The sequence below is a fragment of the Artemia sp. Qi Xiang Cuo genome, chromosome 20, assembly GCF_049724085.1.
Source record: "Artemia sp. Qi Xiang Cuo chromosome 20, ASM4972408v1, whole genome shotgun sequence".
NCBI lineage: Eukaryota > Metazoa > Arthropoda > Branchiopoda > Anostraca > Artemiidae > Artemia > Artemia sp. Qi Xiang Cuo.
Genome location: NC_142813.1, coordinates 18,028,943 through 18,047,522, shown reverse-complemented (window position 1 = coordinate 18,047,522; position 18,580 = coordinate 18,028,943). Strand labels below are relative to the sequence as shown.

The 18,580-nt window shown below is 37.0% G+C and overlaps 1 protein-coding gene across 2 annotated transcripts in view; it reads right to left on the bottom strand.

Annotated features, from left to right (window-relative positions):
- LOC148939955 (diacylglycerol lipase-beta-like) overlaps positions 1–10,484 on the bottom strand; it is a 129,924-nt gene extending 119,440 nt beyond the window's left edge. For both annotated transcript variants that reach the window (XM_089105869.1, XM_089105870.1), the window contains exon 1: positions 10,428–10,484. The gene's annotated coding sequence lies outside the window, so the exon portion shown is untranslated. The remainder of the gene's footprint in view (positions 1–10,427) is intronic.
- Between the last annotated feature and the right edge of the window lie 8,096 nt (positions 10,485–18,580).

Here is an 18,580-nt window from a genome sequence, read left to right as displayed (position 1 = left end):
CTCTCAAAAACTCCATGGCGTTTGGTTGACTTTTCAATGAAATTATAGATACTTTGAAGGACAAAGAACGTATTTTTGATTGGAGTCACTGAATTACAGCAGCTGAAAATGCATAGATTCAGTATGTGTGCGCAGCAATAAATATACATTGCGGTTGGGCTCTCCTGAAGTATTCTGGCTGCCACACCTTTATAAGGCCCTCTCATGTTCGAAGCTCCGTCGTAACACTGACCACGTAAATTTTTAATGTCCAGGTCTAGTGAAAGAAATGTATTTTTATTTTTAGTGTGGCTAATGTTTTTCCATCGGTTTTTTTCAGCACGATAGAAACCAACAAACGATTCGTGAACTTCTAAGTTTCCATTAACATATCTCAAGAGCACTGCAACTTGCTCATGTTTTTCTATATCTTGAGTTTCGTCTACAATAACAGCGAATATTTTCGCTTCTTTTACTTGTTTAACTATTTGTTGCAATATTTGATATCCGATAATAGATAATAATTCATTCTGGATAGTCGGTGAAATATATGGAAAATTCTTTTTACGTTCAACGAAGAGCTGTTGAGAATGCGTTACCTTGTCTACCACAAAATATCAATGATTCGCATATGGAATTTAGATACAATCGATTTTGCAGCACGTCTTTGTAGTATTTAATGTTTACTTTTTCAGCAACAGAACCAGTTTTGTTCGATTCTCTAAGAGAGACAAGTTTAACACCATTATCGATGTGTGAGTTACACTTCTGATGGCTTTCAAATACATGGACGGCTTTTTTCCAATTAGAGAGCCCATTCACTGTAAAAGCATCATCTACTTTATATTTTTTACTATAACAGTAAAATGCACGGTAGGTAAAACAGTACGCTTTATCATTTCCTGGGCTATACTCTAACCAAGGGAATGTGCTGTACCAATCTGTTCTGAATTTTCTCCCATTAGTTGAAGGGAAAATCAAGTCTCTTTGTTGAAAGGGCCATCACAAACATGAGCCAAAGCTGAGGCTGGACCATTAACTGGATCTCGTTTGTTTATTAATTTGGTCAAAGTAGGGCTGCTTTCACAGTTTAGATTGGATTCACTTTCTGTATTCATGTTGCTATAAGAAGAAGTAGACGGTGAATCATAGTTATTTTCAATACATTCTTCTTGGTGTGCCAAAGTCCTTTGCTTTTTTACAGTTGGTTCTGAACCAAAAAAAGAAAGCAAGGAGCTCTGCCCTTTCTTGGTATTATTAGCCTGTAAAAACCAAATAAATTGATATAAATTATGTTTTCTATTATATTATAAAACACTTCAAACTTGAGAGCTGGACAGAGCTAGTGTTTAACAGGGCTGGTGAAGGAACGGAGAATTTCGTCATCTTACATCGCCGAGCCTACGAACGCACTTTTTCTGAACTATTAATTTTATTGAATAAATAGCAGCCCAGCTGTCACGATTCTGGGACCACAAGTGCATGCACTATTCCACCTAATGGAGAGCAGAGGGGGGAGGGTGTACCAAACGGTTAAAAAAGTTAAGATGGCCTCTTCCTTCCCTAGGTTTTAAATAGTACATTTCTCTTCAAGAGGTGGTAAAGAAAAGTTACTATTTAGTAATGACGTTACTCGGTTAATTTCAAAATCCTTATGCAATACATAAATAAACAACGCACACGTATCAGCTAAAATTAAATGCTTACGTTCAGCTTTTTCTAAAATTGTCAGCAATGAGTTGCTGGAGACGACAGTAGAGTGCTGTAAACAAGCTTTGGGGTGAGTGATGGTGAATTTCGTAAAGATTGGTCTTTTTTTCCAACTTTATTTTAATATTAAAGTGCGTATCTCCCTTCCACTTCCTTCAACTCTTACGCGCATTACTGGATATTACATCTTACAATTTGACCAAGCGGTATTCCAATAGCCCCGTGCATCGCATCATTCAGTTGCATGTGATTTAAAAATAGCTTCTCAGCAAATCTAAAAGTACACCCTTTAAATTGCAATTGTCGAAACCTTATACAGGAAAATTATAACCCACCTCTTTGAACAAAAACAAATAATAATTTTGTTGTATAGGCAGCAGCAATATGTCCTCTTTATTTCTTCGTTGCTATTGGGCACTGAAACATGGCTAATTCTAATATCTTTTTTATAAAGTAGACTCGATAAAGCTGTCATAAACTACCATATGGTACTCAAGGGCGGATCCAGGATTTTTTTTTTAGGGATGGGGGGCGCAAAAAAGGTTGATCGGATAAACTTGCATTAAGAGGAAGTTTAATTAACGCAAACTTACCTGAATTAGGTAAATTACGCCACTTTAGACTACGTTAGGGGGGGGTACTTTAAAAGTGCAATTCGGTTGACATTTTTGAATAGAAAAGCCGGGCCAGACTCATGGACATCATAGAGAGCTAATTATGAGCTCATTTATAAACAAATCTTCTTATAAATTCAACTTAATAAGGCAATCAAAAAGTGCCATATGACACCCACAACGTGTAAACTTGCTGAAAAAAAAACCCTTCTTTTTTATTTAATATTCATCTCTAATATCTTAAATATTTAATATCTTTTTTATTTAATTTCACGGGTTGAAACAAGAGTGACGCATGGAAAAATACACGGGAAACGTATAATTTGGGTTATTTATTTTTATACTAGGGGGGGGGGATGTGTGGGTAAACTATAGTGCAGCTGCAGTAAAAATCTGTCAATTTTAATTATTCTACACATTATTAAGCAGGTCTAAGAATTGTTTTTTAACATATTTCCTTCTCAACCGCCTCAATTCTATACTCGAAAAAACATTAAGGAGGGGGCCAATATTTTTTATTCTTTTTTTCCATGAAAATACCAAATAATTTTTTTTTTTTTGAAATCAAGGAATAGGGGGAAATCCAGGAGGCAGATACCCCCCCCCCCCATGATGGTGCCCCTCCATGGCACCACTGGAACTAGTTTCAATAGCAACAAAATCGTAGCACCATTCAATACTCTGGATTTTAGGTTCTTTGACCTCTGTAGGCTGGAATTCCTTTGGCACTTCCCTATGGGATAGCCTAGATCAAGTATCAAATAATTGCTTAATCTAGCTTAAAACGCAAAATTAACATACCATAGTCTAATTCAGATATTGAAAACAGCCGAACTTGTTTCTCACTGTAATGAATTTCAAGCACTAGACTTCTAGACGCGCCAACAACAGCAAAATTCTCGCTGATTGATGTTAGGCTGAACATGTATAAGAAGTAGATGACCTATATCCTTGATGATAAGACTTCAAAGGCGGTATTTTTGCATAAATATTAATGAGGAAGCGCAATTGACCATTATTTTTCGAGTTTTTTACATTCAAAACAAGCTGGGATTAATTAAAAAAATTATTGGGTCGAAATAAAGAGCGAATTTGAAGCCTAAAACGACCACAGTTTAAAAGTTACTTAATGAATTATAGTTTTTTTCCAAATTATTGGGGGGCAACTGCCCCCCCCCCCAACGACGCCACTGTATATGTATATCTATATATATATATATATATATATATATATATATATATATATATATATATATATATATATATATATATATATATATATATATATATATATATATATATATATATATATATATATATATATATATATATATATATATATATATATATATATATATATATATATATATATATATATATATATATATATATATATATATATATATATATATATATATATATATATTATGTAGGGCAGGAGTAAAACTCCTTGCTTACTAAAGGATAATGTAGGAGACAGAGGTATAGTGCTGTCTAATCTGAAGCAGTACTATAGATCTTTCTAAGTAAAAAGCCATATGACTTCTGAGTTTGCCGATTATTTTTTTCCCTTGCATTTTTGCATGGAAAGGTGGATGCATAAACTTGAGAGGGAGCTTCTTCAATTGGAAACTGAAAATTTCTGTGCCACTTTTATGATTTGAAAATGAATAGAGGGCAACCAACCCTCTTTCCATGCCTTTTTTTTCTGTCCTGCTCACCAACCATCTGGTCAGATGTCTCAAAATTTGCTAGCATTGAAATACCCATTAAAATTTTAAAAGTTGAAAAAAATGAGAAACAAGAATGTCTCTGGGGATGACACAACCTCCAAAGTCCACAAAGAAGGGATTGTAAATTATCTTAATTTTCAACTGTTAACAGACAGGTTTTATAAATATCCTCTTGAGTGTCTATTGACTTGGAACTTTCAGGATCACTTTCTTGGTCAAAAAGAGCATATAATTGGTTCCAGAGAGGAAGCAAGAATGGGGACTGGAAGCTTGAAATGGGCTAAGATGATCCCTGATATGTCATAGAACAAAGAGTACGGTAACCTGTTGTATAAAAAAGTTTCAGGGCATGCAACCCCCCTCCCTATTAAAAAAAAGGCCCAAAAAAGAGCTAAAAACTGTGTTTCCGATTGAAAAGAAACATGTCCCATAATCCTTGGGCTAAGGGCATAATCCTTGGGTCAAGACATTAGAAAAAAATTGAAAAAGAGAATATTGGTTCCCCAAAAAAGATTATTTTCTGCTCCCCCCCCCCCAATTACCTTAAATCAAATCTGTTCAGAAATTTTGCCTAATGAGTGTGCCTCTGGGGTAGCATCATGCTCGCAACCTTTGGGCATCAGCCCTAATTCATGACCCAGTATTCTGAAATAGGTTTATTGGAGAAGCTGGTGGTAACACTCTGTTCTATGGGCTCTTCTGCACAACACATTGAAATAGTTTGCACAATTTGCTTAATTTGCCTGTTTTTATATGTTTGCTTCTTGCTTATGATCTTTATTTATATGTGCTAGGTGCTGAGGCCATGGTGTGAATTGTGAATTCTCATCTCCTAGCCCATCTTCTAAACAATAATCGTTTATCCCTCAATCAGAATAGTTTCCTGTCCATAGAATTGGTTGAAACCTTCTTGAGACATGGAACATTGTTACCAACCTTCTTGCAACAGTATCCAAGTGGACCCAATTTTTCTAGACCTAGGTAAAACTTTGGAAAATAGCTCTCATAAGCAGCTCAAATTGAAACTTTCAGTAATGGGCATCCACACAAATTTTGTTGAGTGGACTAGAGTGGCATGTAACATACTACAGTACTAGGGCCTGTTCTATTTCTTGTTTACATAAATGACAAGATGAAAGAACCAGAAAACAAAGTGACTTTTTATGCTGACAATTCAAAAAAGATTGTGGACCTAAAAACAGATTCAGTATACAATTAGATTTATCCTAAATTCAAGCATGGGCTGCAGATTGGCTACTGGAATTTAACATATCAAAGTGCAGCATCCTCCATTTTGGCAAAAACTAACCCTTGTCACATATAAACTATGTTTGACTCCAAGTCAGACCCAAATATACTGCTTGAGACCAGCTCAGATGAAAGAGACCTAAGAGTTCATGCTGACAAACAATTAGAATTCTGTGAGCACAGACTGCAGGTGGTGTCGAAGGCTAATTCTTATCTGGGTGTACTTAAATGTGCTTTTCAAACCATTCACAAAACATCTTCATAACAAGAAAACTGTCTGACATATCTTGGACTTTGGTGGTTGTCTTACCTCTCCCTCATGCAAGCATCATACAACTTGATTGAGGGAATTCAGAGGCATGCAACCTGGTGGATAACTGGTGTCCAAAATCTTACTGTACAGAAAAAGGCTAGAGAAATTGAAAATGTCCACTCTAGTATTCCTACACTGCTGTAGCAACATGGTGTTGACCCACAAATATCTTAGCCAGACAAGTAGTGCTGTTACTGGTAAAAATGGGTACTTTATGGGGCCATGTAGTTTTCATTGTTCAATTTTATCCAAAGGATGGGAGAAACAGGGTTGGGCATAATATTGTTATGTTATCAAATATAGATTATAAGCCTTTTGAATTTTTATTGACAATAATTGAGAAATGACACATTTGCCCTCCCCCTACACATTAAAAAATACACTGTATGCCCCTCCCTCCTGTATTCATAAGAAAGAATTACACGTAGTTATTTTCAAAGACAAAACTGCCATTCCATAATTACAAATAACAGTTCAAACAGGGAGAAATGCTTTTATTAAACAGTGAAAAACAATGACAATGAAATCTGGATATTTCTATCATATATACAGTGACCATTGTCAGCAGATAGACTGATATCCTGCAAGATTAAGAAAACTTAAGCTACCTTTGCTATTTTATAGCAGACAAAGGGGAGGAATGATCATGACTAAGTAGTTATTAGCCAGTGACAACCCTCTATCTTATCTCCAACAAGACACACAGCAGAAGACTAGAGGCCACTCACTGAAACTGTTTTGGAAGAGAGCTCAGATACATGCAGAAAACCACTTCTTCTCAAATAGAACTGTGTCCAACTGGAATTTATTAACTGATGAAACAGTAACAGGCTCTACTAACAATGCATTCAAATCTGGAGTTGATTATGACTGGCAGATGGAACCATGGAAAACAAAGTGAAATGTGACTGCTTAGAGTCATTACCATCACTCACCAGTACCATCACAGGATTTACCTTAGCTCCAGGACAATGAGATTTAAGGTAATTGCATAATATCATCATGAAATGCTGAGAACACTTTAAACAATACACAAATGTAATGTTGAAACATCATGGATCAAAATAAAATGAGACATGAGAATCTGATCAGCAGAGATTTCCTGCATATTACTAAGTAAGTAATTTTAACTATTTTAGTGCTATCTTGTATATATGCATTTACTTTTCAGTTGCACTTTTATATAGCCTAGCACTATTTGGCCTCACTAGGAGGACAAATGCTTTTGTCATGGTAGTAGCTCTTACATTTGGAAAGAATGTTGTTTGGGGAACCAAATGGTGCAAACTTTTGTTATTATAGTGTTTCCTTCAGAAACCCATACAGCAAAGCATTATTAAGGTAGCAATGTTTGGTCTTGTTTGTCAAGTCAGTTAGAAGCTATTGGTCATTCACTAGAAAAAAGACTTTTACATTTTTTGTAGGATGTCCTCAGGGAATAATGAACATACCTGGGTCAATCAAACAACACTGTGTAAGCCCAAATTTTCAAATTATCTGCAATAACTTGATTATGGCTGCAGGGCTCCTGTTAAACTTTCAGGGAGTGATGGGGTGGGGAAGCATTAAGTGAGCCTCAAGCCTAACTTGGGCAAGGGGGAAGATGCAAGTCAAAAGACACTATGCATACCAAAGTCATTGACTAAGTATATGTGCAATACCTCAGGAATAGCTAGGGGGGATGGAGTTCAAACTTTCTGATACTATAGGGAAAAATAATGGAAGAGATAGGACAAATAGACTTCACATTATGTGTTGGAAGAGTGGGAAGGGGCTATAAACTAACTTTGTCTCCAATTCATCGAACTTATTTTGCCCAATAAATCCTGGCTAAGAAGCTATTAACCACTGGCAATCCTCTAACTTATCTTCAGGTAGACACCTAGCAGAAGATGAGAGGCAATTCATTGAAGCTGTTTTGGAAGAGAGTACAGAAAAATAAACCCAACCACATCTTTTTTAATAAAATTGTGTCCTAATAGAATTTGCTAACAGCAGTGGCCCCTCCCACAAACAGCTCAAAATCTAGAGTTGACTGTGAATAGCAAATGCAAGCAGAGTGGAATGGAACCAAACTGAGTAATGATCATCAATCACCAGCTCCATCACAGAATCTACCTTTGTTGCTGGAAAATGCAATTTAAGGTAAAATTATATATTTTCTATACATTTTCTACACTTTGCACTGTTTTTCTAATATATTTGAAGGTAAAGAAGAAACATCAGTAAAATCTAGAATTGGAAAAATCCAAAGAGAATATACAACTTGGGCTTTATTTGCATGCTAGGGGAGGGGGTAAAGTAAATCAAAGTGCTTTGATGAATGATACAATCAACTATTTTGGAATTTTATTATGTTCCCTTTTGTGGAGGAGTAATCATGCACAAGCACTGAACACTTTTCTAGGGCTTTATTTGAGTTGAAAATATATTTTGCAGGGTTTCACTTTTTGGTTAATTTAGAGAGCATTCCATTACAGAGTTAGTAATTAGATGAACATACCACTTATTGCCTCTTTATACATTTTTCTGAATATAGACATTTTTCAGACGTGATAGAGCCAATGTAATAAATACATTTCGCATTGTTAGGAATATCAATAATATCACCCCAACTCACTTTTTCACTTTTACAGAATACAGTAGTACCCATCAACACCAACACAAAATTTACCCACCATGTTCACAGAAAAGATTAGGCCAAAACTCTTTGTCTAGCCGAGTGTGGAAGACTTGGAATTCACTTCCATCAGAAATAGTTGCAAGTACCACGGTCCAGTCTTTCAAAAGTAGTTTAGCCTCTACAGATTTCTATACTAGGTCCTATCACAATCCATTTTGAGATTATTTTTACGTTTATATTACCTGATTTGTGACAGTTATTTTGTAGGCTTAGTTTTTCATAGGTTTCAATTATTAACAGATATGCTAATAATTAAGTTGGTATGTTATAAACGGGGTTGGTATGTTATAAACGTCAGTATTAAGTTGGTATTAATAATTTACTTGGTATGTTATTAACAGATATTTTAACAGTTAAGTTGGTATGTTATTGTATGTTTCAGTAATATTGTTTTTCCAATGTTTTTCAGTTACTGTATGTTTTTGTTATGTCATTGACATTGCTATAGACTTTTTTTATAATTGTTTTGTGCAACAAGCTTGCTAAAGCTTACCGTATCTTGGTATTAATAAATAAATAGCCTAATAATTACCTTACTCTGAAATTTAATTTTAAGCCCTTTATTGTGGTTGTACTGGTAACTACAAGCTAGTAAAGGATGGGCCCTTAAATTTGACACCTTTTTCTCTATATTTATGGTTAGAGTAGAAAATATTGATTTAAAGATTACTATCTGATTATAAATTTGTTTTGTTAAAATTCATTTTCCACAAACTAACTGGATAAACAATCTTTAAATCAATTTCTCTATCTTTACTGTATGCCTCCTTCTTCTTCTATTAAGGCATTTGTGCTTTTAAAGGCTGTGTTTTCTCAGCCCTAAATGTACACAATCCCAAAGCCCACCACCATCCAGATGAACCACTCCAAAAACTTTGTAGAACCTAGGGATGTGACCATCCATGCCCAATACATTCAGAAGCAGGTAATTTTTTTGTTATTCATATTATTGACTTACAAATAAAGTAAAAATACTCCATGCCTTTTTTTATGCTCTTTCCAAATATAATAATCATTTTTGTTGGAAATGAATTTTACACCATCATTATTTTTATACAATCTGAAAAGCTTTACTCTATGGGTTCTTTGTCTTGCAGAGCCATTAAGGCTGAAGTTGCCCAAGGAACAGATTCAGATGAAAATTCAGACAAAGAGAGTCTCCAGCATGGTTTCAGTCTCTGAAGATGTTTAACTGTATAATCAAAAGTTAGCTACAATTGTTCTGTAGCCTATATTACAAAGTGAGAAAAGTTCTCTAAACATGTTTCCTTCCTAATAGCCTCAAATCCAAACCTATACCCTACCAATTGTTAAAGGTCATCAAGCTCTCTGGAGGGAGATGGAGTGGAGACAAGCGCTTTTCCAGGTCAATATATACCAAATCATATTATTGAGTTAGGACTAAAGTGAATACACCATTCGATGCCTTTTTTTTATGCTGATTAAGAATATAATAAGAATTTGTATCGGAAATGAATTTCTGCCCCCCCCCCTATATAGGCTTTACCTAACCTAACCTAACCCTGAATTGGCATATATAGGGGGGGCTGAAATTCATGTCCAATAGAAATGCTTATTATATTTTTAATCAGCATAAAAAAGGCATCGAATGTTGTATTTAATTTAGGCTAGTCCTAACTCAATAATATGATTTGGTATATATTGACCCTTTTCCAAGGGTGTCATTAAGGCTCTGGGTGCAATCCTGCTAGATTTTATTTGACACAGCATATTTCCTTTAGAAGGTGATCAATCAATAAAGTAGACTTAGTGCCATTGTCAATAGCAGGAGCACATTTGATGGAAGCCCTAAAAATTACAAGAACTTGTTTTGAAACAATCATAAATGGGCCTGCTTCTTATCCCATTGCAATAAGTACTTTGCATCACCTCAACCCCTTCCCCTCTATAAAAAAAACGACAATTCTGCAGCCAGAACATAAGCTATATTTCCAAAACCCTATATAGGCTATTTTATAGCCTAGTTGTCAACAGATAAACTACTTGTCTGAGCTAGTCCTATCCTGTTTTCCATGAACATTTTGACAGGTTGTTTGAAAATGGAGATAAAATTGTAGGCTATTTAACTTTATCATAGAGATTATACAAAAATTCAAAGATTTAAAAGATCAAGAATTGTTTCCTACTAGCAGTTTAAAGTTTTTGGAAATTGTCTATATCTGAAAGAGCCGAACAGCGTTGCCCCGAGATTAAAATTTGAACTTGACGCTTTTCCAGGTATCCTTTCGCTCCGGAATCTTCCCACAAACATAGGAATCCCCCACGTTATACCTTCCCTAAAGCCAGATGGTGACTCAACGAGCGTGGGATTCTATAGGCCTATTAACCTCCTTTCCTGCGTTGGTAAAGTCTATGAGAGCGTCTCCAATAGAAAATTTCAACGGTTCCTGGAATCAAATGACCTCCTAGGCGATCGCCAAAATGGATTCTGGAGGAAACGCTCAACACTAAACTACCTAGCAGCCCAGGATTAAATTTTGATCAGGGGATGGCAAGGGGATACGATGGTAGGCTATTGTCAGTCGACATTACCAAAGCTTTCGACAAAGTATGGCACCGTGGCCTGCTAAAGAAACTTCATCTGTACGGTATTCGTGGATGTCTGTTAAGAGTGATTAAGATCTTTCTTTCAGATATTTCACTAAGAATTGTCCTCGGCAAGCTTATTTCCTGCGGATATTCAGTAAAAGAAGAGGTTCCCCAGGGTAGTGTCTTGGGACATACACTCTTCCTTATCTACATAAATGACAAGGTAGACAATGTTGCAAGCCCTCTGCATCATTTTGCCGACGATACCACGACACACTCAGCCATCCCAAAATACGAAGACCCAACATCAAGCATCCATTTCCCTACAGATTGATCTTTATAAAATCGAAAAATGGTCTGATACATGGATGACCAACTTTAATGCATTGAAAACAAAAGAGGTTCTTATTACCCAATCAAAGGTACCACGTGAACACCGCGGTTTCATTTTCAAAATAAATCAGTAAAAAGAGTGGACAAGCTTCGTCTACTGGGGATTCATTTCCCCACTGACTTCTCTTGGAATAACCATCTTGATCGGGTGAGAACCTCCTAGGCAAGAAAGCTCGGAGTTACTCTTCGCTGCAAAAACCTTTTTCAATCCAGCTGGATTATCTTACTTTATAAGCCTTGTATCAGACCCACAGCTGAATATGAATGCCCACTATATGCTGGTGTCCTGAAAACGCTGTTAGCACCACAATAGCAGATCAAGAATTGGGCAAAAGAGCGGGCGACACCTCCACACATGACTCGCTCTAGCCTCTAAGAGAAAAGTTTGATGTGGTGTCGATAGCTGTTTCCTGCAAGTACATGAATTAACCTCCCTCAAATGAACTCTCTCGCATTGTTCCCCCTTTTGTCCAGCTGACAAGTCAGAAAATTTGCACACAGCTCGGTCCAATTATTTAAAGGAGAACATGCCAAGAGCCGAGTACTTGAGGAAGAGCTTCATCCGGTGTTGCATTTCTATCTGGGAAGATCTTCCCTGGGATGTTATTACTGCAAGCCGCTCTGTTGACTCCTTCAAAAGAAGGTTCAGCAGGCATGTAAAACCTTTATGTTTCAAAACGAGGTAATTGAATAGCGGCATATCAGACACTTTTAAGTGCCTAGCGCTATGAATATGGGGGAAAAATACTTTGAACGCGAGCACTAGTTTGACTAACCATATTTCAGACAAAAGAGTATGGGTAACTATGGTAATTAGTTACCCATGCTCTTTGTTTTAGACAACAAGCTCTTTGAAAAAAGTGGCTCTTTACTTTTAGGATAAGATTGAAAGAGAGATTAAGATGCCTAGGACACGTTTTCAGGAGGGTAATTTGCTATGGGGTAGGGGCAACTGCCCTCCCCCCGGATCCCATTTTGCCTGTTCCAGTAAAAAAAATAAAAAAATTTGGTCCAAACTAAGATAAGCCTGCATAATTCAAGCATTTAGACAAACGGGTTAGTTTTATTTAGTATATCTTTGCCTTTATGGCTCATTTTTCAGTTTCTACTGTCATTTTTACTTGATTTGGGAAAATTGACACCAACTCCCCCCTCCTTTCCCCAGGGTTATTACAGAATTACACCACTGCACGTTTTACAGACAAGGGCTGACACATTAGCAAGGACCAACGTTTTTCGGCCCTCTTTTTAAGGCAAAGCAAAAAGCAGGTATTCCCGAATTGCAATGGAAAGAGATAGTAAGGAAGAATTTATGCAAGGTGGTAAAGTGGAAAGCTTTGATCAGAGTATGATGAAGGATTAGCGTGTACAGCTGTTGGCCTCAGGTGTCTTCTGCAGTGAGTTGTCAGGAGTGATAGTAGTTGGAGAAATGTCTACTACCAAGGTTACCCAGCTAGAAAAATTATACATGCTTAGAGACAGCCTTTCAACAAGGCTCCTGATATGGCCCTGACAACAAGGCCCAAGGCTCCTGATATACCACAGAGTTAAGTGCCAACTAATATTCACTCGGGAAGTAGAAAACATCTTAATAGCTATAAGAATACAACCACAAAAATAAAAACAGGCTGGAGTGTTTTTCAACCAAAAGTTAACTGAATTGTTCCTAAAGTAAAATGAATTGTTCCTAAGTTTGGTTAAAAAGCTATAACAATAAGCTGCTTACTTGTGCTCGCTACAGGACCATATCTAAACGCTTCAATCTATATTCATAATACTCCGTCTGGTGAACTCCCAACTGTCAGGATCTTCTTCAAATTCTTCAGCAAATAGGAGACATTAGCATTTCTATTTTATGCGAAACTTTTGAAATCCACCAATGGTGACGAGATTATTTTTGGCTGCTCTCCACCAATTCTTTCATTGACTGTCCCGGTCACCTATGCCAGCAGGGTTGCCACCTGCAGCACGAAAGTGCTATTTTAGCACTATTTTATTATATGTAGCAGGTGCTCAGGGTTGCTAGAATAACCTTAAAATAGCACGGAAGTACTATTTTAGCAATATTTTATTTTGTGTAGCAGGTGCTCAGGGTTGCTAGAATAGTCATAAAAAAGCACGGAAGTGCTATTTTAGCACTATTACAGTCATTTTTTTTACTATAGCACCAAAAATCGCTTTGTAGCACACAAATTTGGGCAATTGCAGCACTTTAGGAACATACCATGGTAGCAAAACTATATGCCAGTCTGGCAAAGGAACAGCTAGAAGCATTTGTTTTACAATGCGGTTATTGTGTCTTCTGGCAGCATGACCAAATCAACGCAATCTTCTCTGACTAAAAATTGTTGCGGCTGGTTCAAGGTTACAATGGCATAAGCACACATCAACCGCATATTCAGGATTTTTTTTACAGCTTTAAAAGAGACTTCCACGTTGAGAAGCATTGAATGGCCAAGTATCAATTGCATAGAAGCTAACAGATCTAAAAGCCGTTTCATAATCAAATTTTTGTCTTTCTGGTAATCTCCCATCAATTTTGGAAATGGCGGTAAAACTGTTAAAAAATAGCTTGGGCTTTGTTAAATTATTTTCTGTACATCTTGGTTATTGCCTTCAAAAGATCCTATTACTGAACCAAGGCAGATCAAGCTGTTCTAATTGTTGTTTATTAGGCATGAGCTAACAATAAGGCCCATGGCTTTAGTTTTGGGCATGTTAATTTTTATGCCTAGGAGCTAAGAGATATTTGCCATTCAATTAGCATTGCTTGAGCTGTCTCTGAAACAGAGGCTTAAGAACCGATTTCATCCGCCTACTCCAGGTTAGACACATTAATGCTTTACCCTACAACGACACCATCAAACTTCGAGTGCACTTTCTATGATTTAATTTACAAAATATGTATATTAGAAGACCAAACTGCCTTTCCTTAACCTATAAATAACAGTTCAAAAGAAAAAATCTTTTTATTTGACAGTGAAACACAAAAAAATCTCTTGATATTTCGGGTCCATACACAATCGCTGTCTTCAGCTGATAAACTGCTGAACTGTTATTTATAAACAGTTAATAGGGAAAATAACTGTTATTTATAAATCTATGAAATAATTGGACAAAATCGGGGAAATATGCATCACTGTTTGACACCACTTTCTACATCAAAGGGATCAGTTCTTTATCCGCTACTCTTACAGTCAATTTGTAGTGTACATAATAGTCCTTCGACAATTCTATAGATTCAACCGGCATGCCATTTTGTCTGCTGAGAGCGGTTTCGCCTAATCTGTTTTTCCAAAATTTCGAGAAAATGAGTTTGAAAATTTTGACATTTGTATCTCAGAATCGGCTGCAACTAGAGCGCTGATATGGAGAGGCTTAGGTGTTTGCACTTTTGTAGAATAAACGAAAAGTGATAATTCAGTCAGTTCATCCTCTCCTTCTTTTAAATCCGCACTGGTTTTCACGCATATTCACTCGTCCTTTGCAGCCTCGGACCTTTTGATCAAAATCATCGCAAATACTTTGTTAGCCAATATCCATGAATAATATTCCTCAATTTTTGTGGCAACCATAGTTTTACCCCTCTTTGAACACTGTTATTATTACTAACACCTTCCAAAAAGGTTCCTCGCTAGTTGCAACATATATCTAGATGTTTTGTGAGTACTTTGAGCGAAAATTAATTACAAAATTTGCCAAGAAAGATCGAATTCCCGAGCTTTTCTCGCTGAACATTTTTTTTTGGAAGATCAGTTTTTGATCTCTACATTGCAATAATAAACTTGTTATCCACAACCTAAGAGATCATTTGGCAGTATTTTTTGTGAAACAAAATTGCGGTCCATTTTACAATACCCATATACCAATCATGCTTAATTTTTTTAGAAATAAGGGCCTTAAAGCTTCAAGTCTGGATTTGTTCTTAAGCTAAGAAACAACTGCAAAGTGTTGTGCACCACAGCTTTGGAAAATTTCTGTGAAATCTATAAGAACCAGAACACAATTTGCGCTTTACTGAAAAAAAAACACAAACGAACAAACACATGACCGTGGATTGTCAGATTAAATGACATATATTGACATTTCTTCCTTAAGAAATGTCAGCGTCTTCCCCCCAACGCCCACCATTCCCCAAAACACATCCAATAAAAAATTTAAGATGGCCATTTTGTTCAGCGTAATTGATTTCCAGATAGAAAATATGTTTTTGAGTAGGAAACTCCCCCACAGCCCTCCGGGCAAGGGTTTTAAGTCATGCACTGGGGGCCTTAAAGGTTTTTTTTATAGAAGGCGTTGTTGTAGAAACTTCAAAACAGGCTCATTCGAATGAAAATTTGAAAGGCTAGTAACCTTATCAATAGTCGAAAGTGATTGGAGGGTAACTAACCCCCCCCCTTCCCACGCCCATCATTTTCCCAAACACATCCAATCAAAATTTTGAGATAGCCATTTTGTTCAGCGTAGTTGATTTCCAGATAGAAAATATGTTTTTGAGCAGGACACTCCCCCACAGGCCTCAGGCCAAGGGTTTTAAGTTATGCCCTGGGGGCATATAAGGTTGCTAAAAAAGGCGTTGTCATAGAAACTTCAAAAAAAGCTCATTCAATTGGAAACTCAAAGGGCTAGTGCTCTTTTTAATAGTCAAAAGTGATTGGAGGGCAACTACCCGCCCCCCCCCCCATGCCCATTATTCCCCCAAACACATCGAATAAAAATTTTGAGATAGCCATTTAGTTCAGCGTAGTTGATTTTCAGATAGAATAAATGTTTTTGAGAAGGACACTCCCCCACAACCCTCAGGGCAAGACTTTAAGTTATGCCCTGAGGGCATATAAGGTTTTTATAAAAATCTTTGTCGTAGAAACTTGAGAAAGGGCTCATTCGATTTGTAATTCAAAGGGATAGCACCCTTTTTAATATTTGAAAGTGATTTGAGGGCAACTAACCCCCCTCTCACGCCCACCTTTTCCCCAAACACTTCCAAACAAAATTTTTAGATAGCCATTTTATTCAACGTAGTTGAAAGTTTTGAAAATTAGGTCTTGAAGGATGATAACCCCTCCCCCCCACAACCCTCAGTGCAAGGGTTGTAAGTTATGCCCTGGGGTATATAAAGTTTTTATTGAAAGCGTTGTAGTAGAAACTTCAAAAGGGCTCATTCAATTGGAAATTGAAAGGGCTAGTGCCTTTTTTAATAGTTGAAAGTGATTGGATAGCGACTAACACCACTCTCAAGCCAACCATTTTCCAAAACGCATCCAATCAAAATTTTGAGTTATCCATTTTGTTCAACGTAGTTGAACGTTCTGGAAAATTAGGCCATTTAGGGTGATAACCCCCTCAGAGCCCTCAGTGCAAGGGTTGTAAGTTATGCCTGGGGGCATATAAGGTTCATACAGAAAGTTGTTGCATAAATCATAAGCAGTACGATCGCGCTGCCTAAGTAAAGAACGGGGACACTCGAGAATGAGACAAGAAACGGGTACTAAGTAAAGAGGAGGACACTCCCCTTCAACACTCAGGGCAAGTGTTTTTAGTTATGCCCTGGGGGCTTATAAGAACGATGTTGGCACAATATATTATTTATTAATTTTTTCCTTTAGAGCAGGGCACTTCGCATCGAAGAAGTTGTCGTAGAAACCTCGAAAAGCGCTCATTCAATTGGGAATTGGAGTAGCTTGTGCCCTTTTTAATAGTCAACAGTGATTGGAAGGCGATCAAAACCCCTCTCACGCCCACCATTTCCCCACACATCCAATCAAAATTTTGAGACAGCCATGTTGTTTAACGTAGTTGAGAGTTCTGGAAATTCGGTCTTAGAGAATGACAACCACCCTAACGCACCTTAGGGTAAGGGTTGTAATTTATGCCCTGGGGGTATATAACGTATTTTTAGAAAGCGTTGTCGTTTCCAACAGGGCTCATTCGATTGGAAATCGAAAGGCCTATTGCCCTTTTTAATAGTCGAAAGTGATTGGAAGGCTTGACATTTTTATAGTAAAGATCAAAGTGGGTATAATGTATTATTTTTTGTTGTTGTTGTTGTTTAGATCATGGCACTTCGTATCGAAGGAGTTGTCGTGGGAACTTCGAAAAGGGCTAATTCGATTGAAAATAGAAAGGGCTGATGCCCTTTTTAAAAGTCGAAAGTGATTTGAGGGCAACTGATCCCCCATCTACTCCCACCCTCCCACCCCCACCAAACCACGCCAACCCTCCCATTTCTGCTCTTAAAATTTAGCCAAAAAAAAATAGCGTAAGTGCATCCAGCCTATCAAAGAAAGTAAACAGATTTATTTGCGAATGGTATCAAGTTTTCCATTTCTGGTCAACGAGAGGAGGTATGAAACTAAGGTACTATTTGTACCTTATATTTGTGTACTATTTGGAGGTACTATTTGTGTCTATATTTGTAAAAGGGTGTATGTTGTTAAAATTGCTGAAAACTTTTCTCCAGCATACAAATAGCAGGCCAAACTATAAAGTCTTAAAAAACGAAAAGATTTAAAGTATTATTTTCTTTTTCCCGTCAATATTAAACGAACAGAAATTAATTTAAAAAACTTTTTCCACAAAACAAGTTTTTCAAAGAAAAGTAAAGAACTCCATTAAACCAAAATGAGCAAAAATAAAATAAAATAATCTACCAAGCGTAAAATTACCATAAATCTGCATCGATAAATAAGTAAAACCCAAAACGAACATAAATTATAATAAATAACCGAGTCAAACTCAAAACGAGCAGAAATTAACATAACTTAGGCGCAAAACCTCTATGCCTTCCCAAGACCAGAACAAAATTTGCACTTTACTGAAATAAATATAAATGTTTTTACTTTTATAACTTTAATAAATAAAATAATTTTAACATTTGTGTGTGTGTGTGTGTGTGTGTGTGTGTGTGTGTGTGTGTGTGTGTGTGTGTGTGTGTGTGTGTGTGTGTGTGTGTGTGTGTGTGTGTGTGTGTGTGTGTGTGTGTGTGTGTGTGTGTGTGTGTGTGTGTGTGTGTGTGTGTGTGTGTGTGTGTGTGTGTGTGTGTGTGTGTGTGTGTGTGTGTGTGTGTGTGTGTGTGTGTGTGTGTGTGTGTGTGTGTGTGTGTGTGTGTGTGTGTGTGTGTGTGTGTGTGTGTGTGTGTGTGTGTGTGTGTGTGTGTGTGTGTGTGTGTGTGTGTGTGTGTGTGTGTGTGTGTGTGTGTGTGTGTGTGTGTGTGTGTGTGTGTGTGTGTGTGTGTGTGTGTGTGTGTGTGTGTGTGTGTGTGTGTGTGTGTGTGTGTGTGTGTGTGTGTGTGTGTGTGTGTGTGTGTGTGTGTGTGTGTGTGTGTGTGTGTGTGTGTGTGTGTGTGTGTGTGTGTGTG